Below are 17,513 nucleotides of genomic sequence, written 5' to 3'. Positions count from 1 at the left end.
TGCGATTGGTATTACTACGCGGCCAATAATTTTGCAAGTTTTAAACTACAAATCAAACTGCGCGGTTCAAACCGTTTTCCTTCCATTCAAAATATTGATGTAACTTTTGATGTAGAGCAAGTAGCAATTTGAAACGTTCACAGGTTCTAGAAAACCTTTGCGTGTTTGAACTAGAAAAATTTGGTTGAAATTGCATCAAATCCTGATTTTTGACGGCTGAGTAAATGTTGGCCTAAAATGAGTGTTTTCACCCAATGACACCCTTTTGTTGAAAATTTGGTAGCTTCTCAACTAGAGCGGGTAGCGCGCTGAAATTTTCACCGTTTGATGCCAGCATTTGTAGCCTCAACTTCCGCAAATTTCATGGAAATCACAGTGAATTCGAATTTTTGAGGGTTTGGTTGGAGGGAGGACATCGCTGGCAGAAAAATTCCTAACTTTTAGACTAGACCAAGTAGCAACATGAAACTTTCCCAGTGCATCAAAAGAATTCGTAACTTAAAACTGTGCCCCTTTCATAAAAATCGTAATCAATTCTGATTTTTGTCGGTCTGGTAAATGTGGCCGCCCTAAAAATGAGTGTTTTTGCTTAAGGGCACCATCTGGTTGAAATTGTTTTACTATTAAATTAGAACCAGTGGGAAGATGAAACTTTCACCGTCGCTAAACAATATTCACATCGAAAAACGCTGGAATTTTCATTACAATCGCATGAACTTCTGATTTTTTACGACTGGGAAAATAGTGGCCTGAAAATGCGCCTCTTCCCTCAATCGTACTTTTGGCTAAAAAAATCGATTCTAAATTTCGAAACTAGCGCAAGTAGCAATATGAAAATTTCACAATCAGTTGAAACCATGTGCAGCTTAAAACTCTACAAATCTCAAGAAAATCGTACGAAATTCTGATTTTTAACAGTTTGATAAATGTGGTCTTAAAAATGAGCTCTGGTTGAAAATTTCCATACTAATAAGTTCGAGCGAGTAGCATAGTAAAATATGGAATCTTCACAGTCTACAAACAACGTTAGAAGAGGAGCAATTTTAAAATTCCATTACAATCGCACTAAAGCCTGATTTTTTACGGGTTGGAAAATGTGTACCAAAAAATGCGCATTTTGACTCACGAACGCTTCTGGTCGAAAAGTTTCTTACTATTCAATTAGAGCAACTGGCAACATGAAACTTTTACAATATGCAAACCACATTAGCATCGAAATAATTTGAGAGTTTCATAACACTGGCGCTAAATCCTGTTTTTTGACTGGATGATAAGCATTAACATAAAAATGAGCGATTTCACTTATGGGCACCCGCGGTCTAAAAAACTCCTAACTTTTAGACTGTCGCAAGTAGCAACATGAAACTTTTAGAGTCTACAAACAACATTTAAGTCGTAATCGTCGGAAATGTTCATTACAATCGCACTAAATCCTGATTTTTGACGACTTGAAAATAAGTGTTTCTCTGAATGGTACTCTTTGCTTGAAAAATTCAAAAATTCTAAAGTAGCCCAAGCAGCAACATGAAATTTGCGCACTCTGTTCAAATCATTTGCAGCTTAAAATTCCGCAAATCTCATAAAAATCGTTCTAAATTGTGATTTTTAGCGGTTTGGTAAATGACGCCTAAAAATGAGCGTTTTTACTTAAGGGCACTCTGTGTTAGAAAACTTCCTTACTATTAAATTGGTGCACGTACCTAAATGAAACTTTTACAGTCTGCAAACAAGATTCCAGTCGTAATAATTTAAAAATTTCATTATTGTCACACTCAATCCCAATTTTCAAGCAATTGGGAAATGTTAGTCGAAAAATGAGCATTTTTACTCACGGACGCCTGCTGGTCGAAAAATTTCTAACTAATCAATGAGAGCAGATTGCCACGTGAAATTTTCACAATCTACAAACCATATTCGCATCGAAAACACTTGACAATTGCACAGCAATTGCACTAAATCCTGTTTTTTGACGGCATAATAAACACTACCCTAAAACGAGCGTTTTCACTCAAGGGTGGGTACCTTCTGGTTGAAAAATTCGTTACTTTGAGACTAGAGCAAGTAGCACGATGAAGCTTTCACAGTTCACACTCAAACATTTGCGTAGTACTTGAGTGAAAATTTTATTAAAATTGCGTTAAGCGCAGATTTTTGACCGCTTGCTAAATAGTGGACTTAACATCAACGTTTACATCTAATTGCACTTTTCCTGGAAAACTTTCAATCTTCATGAGTTTCAAAATCTTGAAAATTTTGCTTGGATTTAAGAAAAAATAAATGTTTGTTAGTAAAATTGCCACATAATTTATGGCATTTTTCCAATTTATTAAACCACCCGCCAACATTAGTTCCTTTACGGCCACTTGAACGTGCCCGAACGCGAAAAAACCGAAAATAAATTATCGGTTTGACATTTTCGACTGGAACGATAAAAGTTTGCAAAGATTTTTACTGGCCGAACATATTTTCGATTTGAAATGAAGTCGTAAAGTGTTTGTTTTGGCTGAGGCACCGCGTATCCGATTTCCATCGATTACTCGCCTCCGTTGAAGTATTAGATAACAAATTGATGGAGAATGGAGCAAGTTGGAAACTGAAGGAGACTTTCCATTACGCCCTCACTCTTCAAACACATCTTGGGGGATTTTTACGCATATTTCCGGTCATCATTCTTATTAATAGGCCGAATGGAATAATCTATCTTAATTACAAGAGTTACATGTCCACCTACTAAACGTATTAATTAATAGACTAACCGTTTAACTGACTCATGGAAATTGCTAACATGTGAAGCATTTTCCGTGCTGATATCATTTTTAATTATTCACCGAGTGGAGTTTGGATGAACCAGAGGCCACTTTAATCGGATGGCTCATTGCAATATTGTATCAATTTTCGTCAAATTCTAAACGAAATCTTAAGAATGATGGATTTGTCGCAAAAAATGCATTTGAAACTGATCATCTGCCGTAATATTAAAACCGTCAAAATCTAGGGACGGAAAGTAAAATAATCAAGTGATACGACGCTGAAAACAATTTGAGCGATCGTCGGCTCGGACTAGTTGATTAATGGTACAGTGGCGAAAAACAATGGAAAATAGAAAACAAAAGAATAACGGCGAGGCTTTGATGTTTCTTTGATTGCGTCATGTTCGTATTTAGACCGTTTAGCGCTTTTTTTACTCTCTCTCTGTGTGTTGGAACTGTATTGTTCTGCGTCTGGAAGCAACAGATTAACTGCGCCATGAAATTAAGATTGAAATAGAGAGATCTAGAGGTGAAAGGCTTTAAATAGTTCAGCACCATTAAGAGCAGTGCGATCGTTGTCTGATTAATCTTAAGAGGAATTTAACCAGTAAATCATGAGCATTGTTCTTGACCTGAGGGGGGGAATTATTCGGTTTTGTCGATACTATTTACTTATTTAATTCATTTAGATTTTTGAGTAGATTCGTAAGCTTGAATGTGCAATCGAGATTCTAAAATAAGCATGGTTCATCTGAAGTCGAAGACCCAGAGTGAGAAGAAGAACTAAAGTAGACAAACAACTGAGGATTTTGCTTTGGAAAAATTCTCAAACTTGAGCAAGACTCACAATGAAGATGTTCACACTGTGCATGGTTTATTTGAAGGTTAAAGTGTGTGAAAACCAGGCGTGATGCACAGCTGGTGAGTTTTATAGTGAGAAGAGCGCACTTTTTTGTAAAATAATTGAAAATTCTATTTTTGGTCCATCATCGAGGACTAGTAAACAAATGTTAGTATAATGGGCTTACAATGATATTAACGCATATCAGCGAGCAAACTAAACTTGATTTTTGCCTCACCTGTCATCAAATGATTGCTGAATACTGGATAATCTGGCATCTGCAATGTTTCACCACTGTTTTCTTTGCTATAGCAAAGAAACCCCTTTTTCATCCTGTTGCATTGATTGATTTTTTTCAAGTTTCCGCTGTCTGGTTGACTGTGTCTAACTCGGTATTTAGCCCGCAAACTAGCCGGTTCGGAACTAGATTAACCGATATAGACTAAGAGCAATTAAAGCAATCTGGTGTATAATTAAATACATCGTGTTAGAATCCATTATCTCCAACTTAATTAAAGTTTACAATATTGGTTGCAAATTGGTATCAGATCAGCTCGTTTTAGTCGTGTGTATTAGACATTTCTGTTCGCTTGTTTGGTCCAAATTTCCATATTGGGCTGAACGGAATTCATAGTTTATCGCAAATGATGTTTAATTTCGCAAATTAATGCGAGCCAAGCAAACGCGCAACGATCCAAATGCGTTTGGGGCTCAACTGCAATCGAAAATCGTTTGTTATCTTTGACACACCTGAAACTTTGCTCACCCAGTATCAAAACAAAGGAAGGGCAAAATTTCAAGCTGGTCAAAAATTAACTTTCGCATCTTTGTCTTCTTTCATCTTCTTGCAGGAAAGTTTGGACACTGAGGGGCTTTAGTGGGAAAATTGTGAAGGGTTAATGAAAATTGCTGCAAATATCAGATTGTTGACCACTTGGTAAATTTCGGCTTATAATGGGCGCCTCAAGGGCACCTTCTGGTTAAAACATCCTTAACTTCTAAAGCAAGTAGCAACATGCAACATTCTCAGTCTGTTGAAAGCATTTGTAGCGCAAACCTCCACAAATCGCAAGTAAAACACTAAATATAAGCGTTTTCACTCACTTGGTTGAAAAATGTCTTACTTCTAAACAAGAGCAAGTAGCAATACGGAACTTTTACAATCTGCAAACAATACTTGAGTGGTCATGGTCTGAAATTTTTATTGCAATCGCACTAAATCCTGATTTTTGGCGGCTTGAGAAATGGTCGGCTGAAATGAGCGTTTTCACTCATGAACACCTTCTGGTTGGAAAATTCCTAACTGTTAGACAATAGCAAATAGCAACATGAAACTTTCACAGTCTGCAGATAAAATTCAAATCGTGATAGTCGGAAAATTTTATTAGGATCGCACTAAATCCTGATTTGTGACGGCTTGGGAAACGGTGGGCTAAAATGCGCGTTTTCACTCATGGGCACCTTCAGGTTGAAAAATTCGTAACTATTAAACTGCAGCAAATAGCAACATGAAACTTTTTGAGTCTGCAGACAACATTCAAATCGTAATAACTTGAAAATGTTATTAAGATCGCACTAAATCCTGATTTCTGACCGCTTGGGAAACGGTCGGCTAATCAGGGTTTTCACTCATGGGTACTTTCTAGTTCAAAAATTACTAACTGTTATACTAGAGCAAGTGGCAACGTGAAACTTTCCCAGTGTACAGACAGCATTCAAATCGTAATCGTCTGAAAAGCTTATTCAGATCGCACGAAATCCAGATTTTAACGACTTGGAAAATGTTGGTCTGAAATGACCGTTTTCACTCATGGGCACCCTTTGGCTGAAAAAGTCCTAACGTTTGGCTTATAGCAAGTAGCAACACGAAACTTTGAAAGCCTGTAGGCAACATGTAAATACAAATCTTCTGAAAATTTCATAAGAATTGCCCTAAATCCTGATTTTTGACGGCTTGGCAAATTTATTGGGAAAATAACGCGGCAGGTAAACTTCAACCCGACGAACTGATGATCGAAATCGGTGCAAAAACGCTTTTGCAAACCCGACCAACGACCAAAAACCCTCTCCAAATTCCCCTTTACTTCGACTGAGTGGCTTTTCCTTTTGCTAAAATTTGAACCATCGAATAAACTGTACAATATGAGAATAACCGTTGGTTTTAGCGTTTTTCTCACTTTTCATTAGCACTTAGACTAATAACGTATTGGCCGTGATTTGTAACGAGCAAAATAATGCCGGAACTATTGGTTATTATGTGGAGTAATGGATAAACAAAACGCGTAAATGTTGAAAGTTTGTGTGATTTAGGCGTGGAATGGTTGTAGAAGAACGCGAATGTGTTCATGTGCAAGAATCAGATGCAAACGATGCATGAGCAGCTGAAGTTTTTTCCCAAATTAAGTGAGCAAATTTATTTATATCTATTGAATCATCAGGAATCTCTCTTGAAACTCTGCAAAATTTCCTCATTTTCCCAGCCCAAGCAAATATTAGGCCATTAGTTTTGGCCCCGACGACTAAATTTTAATCATGGGCATGAACATTTTACCCAATTAGCCGCAAGGCTGGAAGTGAAGATAGCTTGAGGATAATAACATGTCGACACTTTCCAGGTGTTCACACTACAAGCATCAAAAGAAAAATATTCGATTTTATAAAACCGAGAATATTCTCTAAGGAAAAACAAGCAAATGATTGGACTTTCTCTTAGAAAAAAGCCACGTTCAACTATCTAGTTAACTGCCGATGAATCTAATAAGAAATAATAACTTTCATGGAACTACTTACCAGGCATTGGCAAAAATCATCTGCGGCCGGTTTTTACAGCAACCAAAATATACTTTCTGAAGTGCAATGAGCACCTGAAAAAATAAACAGAACTCTCATTAGACCATGAGGATTGCAAGGCGGATAGAGAAACTCGTTTTAATATCCTGTTTTTATTGGCAAGAAATTTATATTGTTTGCAGTCGGTAGTTTATGGCAAGGTTTGGTGGTTTGCCCAGTTGTGCCACCTTTGAAATGCAGAGGTGGTTAGAAAAGTCACTGGGAAATCAGTTCAAGGATCTTTTCATCAATGTTTTAGTGTCGTTCTGTGCTTTAACCAACAGGTTCATTTATCGTGTTCTATTCGTTTGACTTCACTTCATTTTTCTTTTGTCATTTTTCATGACCAGACCCGATTCACATCATCTAGTCGCGGAAAACGCCCTGATATGAAGTAATCTGTGCCCGACAAAAATTCGTATATTTCCATTCATGGTATCTCGAAGGCTAGTGCATAAAAAAGCCATTTAAACCGCATATGTGGCGGTTTGGAGCGCCGCCTCCAGGCGCCCGGTTATCAATCATCCGCAATGTAACCTTTTTAAAAGCCGTTATAAAAGTGTGCTCAAGACTTAAATTTCCTCTTTTTGTAAGACAAATTGCATTTCGTACATCTTTTCGGGGGTTTTAGACGTTTAATTTCGAGCCTTGTCATCTTAATATAACACATTCTATGGCTGCCAGATCGGCTTAAACTGACGAAAATTTATGCATTCGTTCCCGAATTGCATATTTAGAAAATCTGTTTATACAGAGCGATTCTAGAGTTCCAAAGGCGTACGTCGAGAGTATGGAACAAAATTTTTTGAGGTGATTTTTCGAAGATATTAGAAGATGCGCTTTCAAGCTAATCGCGGGTCTGGGAAGAAGTCTTTCTGCTTCATGGGGCCTTAATTTTTTTAAAATCGTTCCTTTTGAACCAGACGAACTTGAACCTTGAAAGTTTCAGTAGATTGAAAAATACAGTAGATACTCGGAACTGAAATTTGTGAAATTTTCATTGAAACCCTGATTTTTCTTTGCTTGTTATTAGCGGGTTCAAACAGTTCCGTAAAAAATGCGCGTTTTCTTTAAAAAATCGTAACTACTAAATGAGACCTAGTAGAAAGTTGAATGTTTTACAAATTCTGGCAGATACTCGAGTTGAAAATTGGGATGTTTTCTTTAAAAACGCCCCAAATTCATATTTGCCTGATGTTTAAACGCGGGTCTAAAATGGAGATTTGCTTCATACTGCGTACTCTTTTGTAAGATTGTTAACTATTAGACCAGAATAAATCAAACCTTTAACGTTTTACAGAATTTTCCTTTAAATTGCAATAATTTTTTTTTTCGTACTGTTAAAGCGCGGGTGTAAAAACAAATGTTTCCTTCTGCTCTCTGTAATTCATTTTTAAATTAAATTAATTTTTTTAAACTTTATAGCCAAATCAAGTATATCCTTCAAAGTTTCACAAGATACAGCAGGTTTCAGGATTAGCAAATTGTGAAATTTTCATATAAATCGCAATAAACGCAATTTTTTAAGCTATTTAATAGCGGTTTCTTAAAAAAATGCGAGATTTTTAAAAATTTGTTATTACTTACCGCGGGCAGGTAGAACCTTGAAAATTTCACCAGACACAGTAGATACTTGGATCTGAAAATTTGAAACTTTTGGTTGAAATCGCAGAAAATTCTGTACTTTTTTCTGCTGTTGAATAGCGAAGAATTTTCGTACTAAATACACGGTTTTTAAACATGATATCTACTAAACGCGAGCAAGTAGAACCTTGAAGGTTTCACCAGAGTTGGTAGATACTCGAGCCTGAAAATCGTGAAATGTTCGTTGAAATCGCACGTTATTTTGATTATCGCCAGCTGTTTAAGCGCGGTTCTAAATTGAAGATTTGCTTCTTAATGCGCGTCCTCTTTGTAAAACTGTAACTTGTTAACTACCAAGCCAGAACCAATCAAACTTTCAAAGGTTCAGAAGACCCAGTAAATACTCGAGTCTGAAAGCTGGAAAAATTTCCTTTAAATCGCAATGAATCCGATTTTTTTCCGGCTGTTTAAACGGGAGCTCCTTGCAAAAGCATGTTCTGTTTAAAAAATCGTAACTTCTAAACCAGATCAAGTAGAGCCTTGAAACTTTCACAATATACACTAAATACCCGTGAACTTTTCAGTAAAATTGCACAGAATTATGATTTTTTGCTGTTTAGTTCATCAAATCAATATTTTCGACCAAATTCATGCGGTATTTTAAAAAATCGTAATGACTAAACGCGGGCGAGTAGAATCCAAACGGTTACTCGGCTCGTCGTAGCAACCACCTCTGCAGATTCAAGGCACTTGTGCAAGCGAAACGTCAGGAAGCAAAATTTTCCACGATGGGTTAAAGACGCAAAAAACTGTTAAGTTTCAATGGAAACGAATGTTATGAAATGTTGAACAGTTTTATGACGAATTACACAGTTCTTAAAATTATTCTTTTTTTGCTCTTTCCACTATGTGCATGTTCAATCTTTTTCAATTTCTCGTGTTCAGTCTCAATAAGTTTGAGGTCTTTCAAAGTGCATCTTTGCGATGCAGCAACGAAATGCACAATGGAAAGCCAATTCATCCCGTTCGGTAATATCCGATCTTCCAAGAGCATTATGCGCTTTAGTAATATATTTTCCATGACTACTTGGGCATAATAAACGTCCTTTTTATGTCAACATTTCCATTTTTCATAGCGGGCATGTTAAAGATGTGAAGAGCACTTTGTAGTGGTGAGGATTTGCGGGCTGAGCGTTTGCAGTGAGACTTGAAGGGACAACATTTGCGGTTATTTAGAAATGCAAGCGAAGCACCGGAAAATCGGGCTAAAAGTAATGGAAAAGGTTCAATAAATAGGCACTTAGCAAGTAAAGTCTTTTGGCATTCATAGTAAAAATGAAGCAGCCAGGAGAATATTCAAAAACTCGTCAAATAGTCAACTCGCTTACATCCTGTTTCGTTATGCCCAAGTAATCCTAACCGGTTGCTGCTGCTTGGAACTAAACAACCGCACTTTTTGTCCTTTAGCTGCTGATGAACAATACGTAATTGTAATTATTATCACTTTTTACCATCAGAAAACAAATCTGGCCGCAAACGATCTTCACGAGCACGTTTCGGTCATTTCGTAGCTCCGTTTGCACGGCGTGTCCAAAGAATAGAACGAAAAAATCACTAGGAGCCAAGTCTGGGTTGTCACAGTTGCACTGAATCGCGTAACGACAGAATAATGAGCGTTAATTCGCCGCTGTGTAATTGACAACGATTCACTGGCATCTGTTCTGGCATTAAATTTATTCGAAAAATGATGCTTTTGGTGCAGACTTTATAGACAAAGAGGTCCGGACTTTACTGGAATTCAACATTAAATTTTGTCTCTGCGTCGATTTTTATGAAGAAAACGCGTAGGAAGTGAAGATGGAGCAAAGGTTGACTGAGTCGGGAAACTAATGGGTTCGAGCCATTTTTTTTCTCTATATATTTGTGGTGAGATCTTTTATAAAATCCCAGCAGGAAAGTGTTTGAACAGTGGCTGAATCCCGTCCTGTTGAGTAGTGGGAGCCATAAATACCTCGCTTGGTACCGAACCATGAAGCAGCATTATTATGGTTAAAGGAGTGTGGGTGGTAGGAATCGTTGTGATCTATCGCGTGTAGAACCAAAGTAAATCTAAAAAAATGCGCTGAATAATGGGAAAAATTAGGAAAAATGCAACGTGTAGCTGAGTCGCCAGACAAAAATAAAAAAACGACTGCAAGCACCGAAACGATGAAAATCTCTATCAACTAAAGCAATTTACAGACTGTATTGTATTTGAAACTTCTTCGGCACAACGTTTTTATACCTGGATGATCAAGTGAACAGTTGTTCACATCAGTACTGGTTGGCTGCTCGCCTCCAGTCGTACAACGGATAAGAAAATAAACAGGTAGAGTATGACTTGCCGAATTTCGACGGTAAAAAACGACAGGAAATCACCAGGTCGAAGAAAGGAAACTTTTCCCCGTTTTGGACGGCAAATTACGTGGAAATCCTTTGGCGCGAGCCGTGAAAACAAAGAGAAAATTAAGCGGCGTGAAGACAAGCACATTTTGCCCGTTAAACTATCGTATTTTACTTTAAATGCCTGAATGTGTTTCATCAACCAGCAACAAAAGCATTCAACACTATCGAAAAAAGCCCAACAAACTATAGAATATTTGATTACTAAACCCGACCAAATAAAGCAGCTCTAACAATCCCATGCTGCCACAATAACGCTCTAATTAAACAATTTTCCATATCCATTTAATCAAAATAATTGTTCTATAACCACATTGTTTTAATCGACATTATTGTACTGTTCATTACGTTTGCTCGCATAAGCCCAAATAATTTATGCTCATCGGTGAATTAACAACGCGAAAAAAAATTATGTCGAATTGCCATCTGTTGCAATTTCCACTAATTACCACCATACAGAGTGATTCCTGAGTCAAACTCTGGAACGTCTATGCAATGATTTAAAGTTGCATCGATTTAAATCATCACCTCGTATACTATAAAACGTTTACTGCAATGAATTGCACAACAAATCGGCGGCGGAAAAAAGGAATTTCCTTTAATAAATCGGCGATCTGCTTAATTAAAGGCAAACTGAGGGTTGCTATTGAGGTAATTACTTATATCCAAATATGTACAGGATAATTATGAAACGAGTATGAATGTGCATTCATTCATGTGGTGCAATTTAATTTCACACCCACATCCTTATTGTCTGAAGAGATCTTAACATTTAATGGCGCTAACGAGATCACATTTGTTCAATGTTGAAAAAATGACCATATGAATATCGGGCTCGTATTTATAATGTTAGCTATAGGAACTTAATATATACGGGGTGTCCTTTGTTGAGGCGCCATTAAGGGTGTGGTTCTTTGTGAAAGTTGGTGAACGGTTCCAGATTCCACTGAATTGGTGGTAATGATTAATAGATTCGGCGCAAATTCAAGGAAATTTTCGTGATTTTCTGACTAGAGCATCTTTCAAAATTTCCTAGTGAAACATTCACAGTTCTCCTTGCTTTGGCTTAGGAGACACAAATTTTTCTAAGAGAGCGCGCATGTTAATTGAAATTTATAGAGCCGCGTTCAAGCGGCAGGCAAAAATCAAGTTTCAGTGCGATTTCGAAGAAAATTTCCTAGTTTTTAGACTCGCGTTTCTAATATGTGTTGTGAAACTTTCAAGGTTTTGCTTCGTCCGGCTTAGTAGTTATGAATTTTTTGAAGAAAGTAAGCATTAAGAAGCCGAACCTTGTTTCAGACCCGCGTTCAATCAGCAAGCTAAAATCAGAATAAAAGGCGATTTCAAAGAAAATATCACAATTTTTCGACTCGAAGTGTCTACCATAACATGTAAAACTTTCAAGGTTCTACTTGTTGTCGTTTAGTAATTACGGTTTTTTTTTAAGGAAAACGCGTTTCAGATCAAAACATTTTTTTTGACTTGAATTAAATAGCAGAAATAAAATCGGGATTCTGTGCCATTCCAATAGAAAGTTTCCAATTTTCAGATACAACTATCTATTATATCTTGTGAAACATTCGATGTAGTACTTGCTCTGGATGAGTAGTTAAAACATTTTTAAGAGAGCGCGCGTTACAAATGCAATTTTCATTTTAGGACTGAGTCTAAACAGCAGGCAAATTTCGAAATCTCTCTGCAGTTTCAAAGAAAACTTTATTTCACCATTTTCAGACTGGTGCATCTGCCAAATCTTGTAAAACTTTCAAGTGTCTATTGGCTCGTCTAGAAAGTTCGATTTTTTTAAAACGAGACAATATTTATTTTTTGGATCTGGTATTAGAGCAGAAAGACATTCTCAGATTCCAATGAAAATTTCAGCATTTTCCGATACGAGTATTTTCTGTATCCTCTGAAATTTGGTTTCTTGGAAAATTCTACTGGCTTAGAAGTTGCGATTTATTTTAAAAGAAAGCGCTCATTTAGTAGGAAACTTTCCTTCATAGCGCCTATTTTAAGCAGTGAAAAAATTGAGGATTTAGCGCGATTTCAATTGAAATTTATGATTTGCAGATTTGAGTATCTAAGTTTCGTGAAATTTTCACAGTTCTACTTCTTTCGGTTTGAAAGTTACACATTTTGGAAAAAAAGCGCACGTGTGGAGAACTTGTCTTTTTAGACCCGATGCTAAACAGCGGCGAAAATTAAGTGCGATTTCTAAGAAAATTTCTCACTTTTCAGACTCGACTATCTACTAAAACTTTAAACATTTTCAATGTTCAGCTTGGCCTGGTTTAGTAGTGATGATTTTTTAAACAAACCCGAGCACTTTGTAAGAAGCATTTATTTTTAAATTTAACAAAAATCGGGATTAAGCACGAATTTAATAAAAATATCACAGTTTTCACATCCAAAAAATCCGCTATAGACCATGGAACTTTCAAGTTCCTTCTGGTCCCAGATTGATAGCAACGAGTTTTTCAAAACTATGGCCCAAAAATTCTGATTTGCTTCTAAAGAAAATGCAAAAACTGATAACAACCTTTCCAAACTAAACATCTTATGACCAGAATTGTACCCATTTGTTATAATTGCGTTGTCAGGTTTAAAACGCTGGATAATGGGAAACCGTAGTTGTAATATGGGAAAAACGCTTTTAAACCAGAAAAGCCTTTAAACCTGGAAAACATCGGGATGCCAAACAATATTACGGTCCATTTTACTGCTGTTCGGTGATGTTAAACTACCGTTATACACAGTTTTTTTTGTTAATTAAATATAGTAATTTTACATTTTTAACTACCGATATTAATTGCTGCGCCCTGAAACTGCTTTTGTACATTACCGTTTTACGGTGATAACTTTTGTGGGCTGCAAGTCAGAAAAAGCATAATACAGTTGCGAAATGTTTGGTTTTTGGTAGGTTTTAAGTAACGGGCCTCTTAAGTATGTGTAGGGTGGTTGGTTTGGAAATAAACCATTCAACTTCAAGATTATGGACATATTTTTTGAAACCCGTAATTTTTGCGGAAATTCCAAGACGCTCTCATTTAAGACTCTCTATTTACCCTCAAGTTCCTGAGAAAACCCACTTAAAGACTCGTTTAAGATGAACTTTATTGGCGTGTTCAAAATCGCCTACTTTTGTTAAGAAGGCCACGAATTTGCACAAAAAATCCATTGAACTCTGGAGATTCTTCTCTAAAATCCGGCCAGTGGAGAAAAATGGCCATTTTGTCTTATGATTATTCCTCACTCAATTCATTTGAGAAACCTATCGATTTTTCAATAACCAGTCAATTTTCCTACGAAATAATGAACAAAATTATCGAAAGAGCGACTTGTGTGGTCTTGAAATCACTGCTAAAAATCGGCCAATTTTCACAGAAAACCGCAATTTATAATAATATTTGCTTTGGTGTGATCTCATCGAAAGGAATTGTGAAGGAAACATACACGTTTCCATTAATAATCAAGATACGATCTGAAGTCAAGTTTTAACAAGAACTTCCTACAAATCAACATCAAATAGGCCTGGTGTGCATGCGAAGCCTGATAGAAAAGATGATGAAACAGTGTAATATAATTTATCTTAATTTCTCCATTAACGGCGTAAAATCGGAAATAATATTCAGTAGGCGTCCACGTAGGTGTCCCAGCACTGCAGCATGTTAAACCTGATGATGAATGGCACGTTGTTCATTGTTAGTATCAAGTTGTAGACTTCAAGATTTCTGTTGCTGATACTTCAGAGCCTGGTAATGATATGGCGGAAAGTCTACATTGGGCGGCAATTTCAAAGCAGGAAAATTGAATGTATTCCATAGAGACGAACCGTAGAGCGTTTGACGGAATACGGTATTGCCGGGTGCGAAAACTGCGAGTTCATAAATTATATTCGAAATTAATCCAAGTGACGAGAACAATAAAAAATACGCTTCAACTTTGGAGATGGGCCGACGTTGCAGCTCCAACTTTCCTTTGTCGGAAACGGGGCTTATCTCGCGAGAACATGGTTTGAATTTTTATTTTCATTAAAAAATGGCTGAAATTCTGCTGAACTCGTATTTTGTTTTGTTCCGAAATTACGGTGCGGCCTAATCGCGATAGGGGGCTTGACAATCCCGCTCTTTGTGTCATCTTCAAGAGTTCTCAGCACCGAATAAAGACAATTTTGGACTGGGAAATTGTCACGATGATTTTATCGCTTTTCGTCGAGTTTCGTCCCAAATGTTACCAGCTGTCGTCTTCATGATCAATGAGATAATGCGCATTAACATATTCACAGAGGTTTTGTCGAATAGAAAACTTTCAGCTTCGAAATTTGTGTGTTTTAAGCACTTTTAGCTTCGTTCTTGTTCGCGTAATTCTAGCGGTAGAGTGTGACTGTCGGTATTGAAATTACAACGGTTACCAAACCCGATAACAAAAAGACCAAAACCAATGTGGGAAAAGTTGGTCGGCGAAATCCGGCTATTCACTCCCAACATTGTAAATATTGCTTTAAAATGGTTCGTATTTACACAGCTTGAGCTGGAGTTTTTCAACTTTTCAGCCCGAAATCATTTGCTAGAAGTTTAAACACAGGAGACACTTTTTCTGGTCGATTTTTTCATGCAGTTGAACCAGATTTTCGCAAATATTAGACGCGTATTAGACTTTGTTTTCTCAACTTTGGGCTTGAAGCTAAAATGTTTGAAATTGATTGATATCATTCGTAAATAGGACAAGTATTGAATATATTTTTGCCAGAAAGTTGGTTTGAAAATGGGTCAAAAATGTCGATTACTTCGAATCTGAAGTGTTTTTTGAGCAGTTCAAGACTTACGAGAAACTTACGATCAAAAATCTAAATTTCATACACATATTTTTGGAGCTCGATTAATTGTTTTTGTCTTAAGAAGCTCCCCAATATGCATATACCTATATTGTATTTGTGTTTCGGTTTATAATAACAAAGTTATCCGCGGTTAAAGATAGTAAGCGGTGAAAAACCGTTAAACATGGACCAAAAATGCAGAATATTTCGGATGTGAATCATCTAGCGTGTTTTTCAATTAGTTCTTTGTATTTCTGATGTTCTTTCGATGAAAATGATGTAATTGTCTGGCCGGTTATAGATTGCGGCGGCTCAAAAACCCCTTAAAAAAGGTCAAAAATGTATATTTTTTTGAAACTCAGGGTTATAGCAAGTTTTTCAAGTGGCTCTTTGCACTTCTAGTTTCGTTCTGTTAAAAATGATGTAAAATTCGAGGCAATTTGAGAGATTTGATATTTTTCGACCTCCATTCCCTTGAAATTTTCGATCGAAAATCCAAATTTCGCATGCGTGTTTTTTGAGCTCAATGGATTGTTTGCGACCTAAGAAGCTCCCAAATATGCACATATAAATTGTTTTGGACGAAAATAAGGAAGTTATCGTCGGTTAAGAATTGTGAGTGCTCAAAAACTGCTTAAAATCGACCCAAAATGTAGATTATTTCGGATCTGAAGCTTCTAGGGTGTTTTTCAATGAGTTCGTTGCAGTTCTTTCAGTGAAAATGATGTAAAGTCCGCGGCATTTGAAAAGATTCTAAATTTTTCGAAAAAATTGACCTCCACCCCTTACGCAATTTTCGATCATAACTCAAAATTCCACATGTGTATTTGTGGAGCTAATTGGATTCTTTCCGACCTAAGAAGCTCCCCAATAGACATTTATAACTTTTCGCGTCTTTAATAAAGAACATATGGTCCTATAAAAATTGTGACCGCTCCAAAACCCCTTAAAATAGGCTAAAAATGTCGATTTTCTAGAAACTGAAACTCCTAGCGTGTTTTTCAATAAGCATTTTATGAGAGCTAATTTTTTTTCGAAAAATCCACCTGATTTGAGCTTAACGGATTGTCAGCTGCTGAAAAAGTATCCTTTACAGCTGCAAACTCACCCTGTTGGCATCAGGCGGGGACAAAATCGCCGTCTTTAATCGAAATCCAACCTGAAACAGAGATTTTTGATGAGTGAAAATGTAGCAAACATCCATGACTAAAGCCGGCAAATTTCTCACAGGACCACCAACTATCATTAACTCATGAGCCACTTAGTTAACTAAAAAGAGCTCGAAAACATACCTTTCTGAGTAGATATTTTTGTGTCTTGGACGTACTTTTGATGTGATTTATAGTCGAAAACAAATCAACTCTAGCGCACAATGAATCAACGGCAACCAGAGAATTGAAAATACACGTGAAACTAGAGTAGTTTAACGATGTTTCGGAGTGGATGTTCGGTTGGTATCACGAATACTTGTTAGGAAAGAAGCAGAAGAACAAAGAAACAGTTGAACCTGGCTGACCCAGTGACTTCAGACCAATCGCATCAGCAATCGCGGCCCGATTGTCAGTTATTCTATCGTTAAGGTCTTCGAGCGACTTTTCTTTGTTACCGAAATAAGGTTAAAAACACTGATTGGAGTTGGAGCATCAGAGGCGTATCGCAATTTAAGATAGAAACGAAAAAAACAACCGACCGTCAAACAAAAACGAAACCACTCTGTACAAACATATAAAGTGGATAAATCGGATTTGAAATAAAAAGCTTCCGGTTCGGCAATAAATTTAAATCGATGTCCAGGATGGCTTTGTTCGTTTTTAGCGATCCGGAGCCACTATTTGATGGATTTACCGGCAATGGTATCATGTCACGAGCAAGGTGAGTCGTTTAAAATCACCGATTTAAGCAAATTTGTATTTAACCAGCCGATATACGTTTGAAACTGTCGATAGTTACAGTTAATCTGAAATCAATCAAAAGCTAACAGTTAAACGAAAGCAGTTTTGATGCGCGTCAACAGTTCTAGAAATCATCTCAACTGGTTAATTAAGTTTTACTCGGAAAGGAATCAAGTCAGTGGTGGTTGGTGCAGCAGCGCAAAAAACTTCATTTTTCACCAAAAAACAGGACCACGCAAATATTGGGGACTAGGAATCATTCTTAGTCGGAAAGCACGGGAGATCACTTCGCCCACTGCCTCATCGCATTTGAAAATGTCCACCGCAGTTGTGGACGAAACGTCAGGAAGAAATTC

Source organism: Dendroctonus ponderosae, unplaced genomic scaffold (genome assembly GCF_020466585.1).
Source record: "Dendroctonus ponderosae isolate FM_Combo_2020 unplaced genomic scaffold, Dpon_F_20191213v2 Dpon_F_20191213_4, whole genome shotgun sequence".
Lineage (NCBI taxonomy): Eukaryota > Metazoa > Arthropoda > Insecta > Coleoptera > Curculionidae > Dendroctonus > Dendroctonus ponderosae.
This window is presented reverse-complemented; position numbering follows the sequence as displayed.